This window comes from Coturnix japonica, unplaced genomic scaffold (assembly GCF_001577835.2).
Source record: "Coturnix japonica isolate 7356 unplaced genomic scaffold, Coturnix japonica 2.1 chrUnrandom622, whole genome shotgun sequence".
In the NCBI taxonomy this organism is placed as follows: domain Eukaryota; kingdom Metazoa; phylum Chordata; class Aves; order Galliformes; family Phasianidae; genus Coturnix; species Coturnix japonica.
The window spans coordinates 16,434-17,840 of NW_015439995.1; the positions used below are offsets into that span (position 1 = coordinate 16,434).

At 35.0% G+C, this 1,407-nt stretch overlaps 1 long non-coding RNA gene across 1 annotated transcript in view; it reads right to left on the bottom strand.

Annotated features, from left to right (window-relative positions):
- Window positions 1-45: 45 nt before the first annotated feature.
- Window positions 46-1,407, bottom strand: part of LOC107307489 — a 10,027-nt gene continuing 8,665 nt past the window's right edge. The window contains exon 3 of the long non-coding RNA XR_001552421.2: window positions 46-939. This is a non-coding gene — a long non-coding RNA (uncharacterized LOC107307489). The remainder of the gene's footprint in view (window positions 940-1,407) is intronic.

The window sequence follows — 1,407 nt, forward strand, 5'->3', positions numbered from 1 at the left end:
CCCAAAATGGTGTTTTTTACCCCAAAAAGGTGTTTTTTTACCCCAAAAATGGTGGTTTTTACCCCAAAAATGGTGGGTTTTACCCCAAAAATGGTGGGTTTTACCCCAAAATTGTCGATTTTTACCCCCTAAATAATGGGTTTTTACCCCAAAATTGTGGTTTTTACACCAAATTGTGGATTTTTTACCCCAAAATTTGGGTTTTTAACCCCAAAATTGTGGTTTTTTAACCCCAAATTGTAGATTTTTATACCCAAATTGTCGATTTTTACCCCAAAAATGGTGGGTTTTGCCCCCAAATTGTGGATTTTTACCCCAAAATGGTGTTTTTAACCCCCAATTTGTGGATTTTTACCCCAAAAATGATGGTTTTTACCCCAAAAATGGTGGTTTTTTACCCAAAAATGGTGTTTTTTTAACCCAAAATGGTGTTTTTAACCCCAAAATTGTGGTTTTTAACCCTAAAAAAGTGGATTTTTACCCCAAAATTGTCAATTTTTACCCCAAAAATGGTGTTTTTTACCCAAAAATGGTGTTTTTTACCCCCAAAATGGTGTTTTTTGGGGTTTTTATGGGGTTTTATGGGCTTTTATGGGGTTTTATGGGGTGAATTAAAGAGTTTGATGTGTTTTTGGGTTAAAAACATCCAAAAATGGCGTTTTTTGGCTTCTTTTTTACCAATTTAGCCTCATTTTACCCCAAAATCTTCCCCCTTTAATTAATAGGGCAATGAATGGGAGCCTTGTGATAAGGGCTCCCTTATCAATATCAAAGGTTGATAAGGGACCCCAATGGAACTGATAAGGGAGGTTGATAAGGGGTAATTTTTGGGCTAAAAAAGGCCGATTTTGGGTCATTTTCTCACCTTAGTGGCCACTAAATCCGGGATGCAGTCGATCCTTTGGGATATTTGGATATTGGGGCAATTTGGGGCGAATTCTGCAAGAAACGGTAAAATCAGCTCAAAATTGACTTTTTTTACCTCATTTTTACCCATTTTTATCCAATTTACCCCCAATTTTTCTCAAATTTTCATCAAATTTTCCCCCATTTTTAATTAATTTTTGCCCAAATTTTCCCATTTTTCTCCAATTTTTGCCCATTTTTGCCCAATTTTTCCCAATTTCCCCCAATTTTTCCCCATTTTTTATCCCATTTTTCCCCAAATTTTCCCATTTTTCTCCAATTTTTGCCAAAATTTCCCAATTTCCCCCAATTTTAGAGAGATAATTGGATACAAAATGGGGGAAAAATTTGGGGGAAATTGGGAAAAAAATTGGGCAAAAATTGGAGAAAAATGGGAAAATTTGGGGAAAAAATGGGAAAAATTTGGGAAAAATTGGCAAAAATTGGGAAGAAAAAATGGGAAAAATTTTGGGAAAAAAAATTGGATAAAAAAATTGGGAA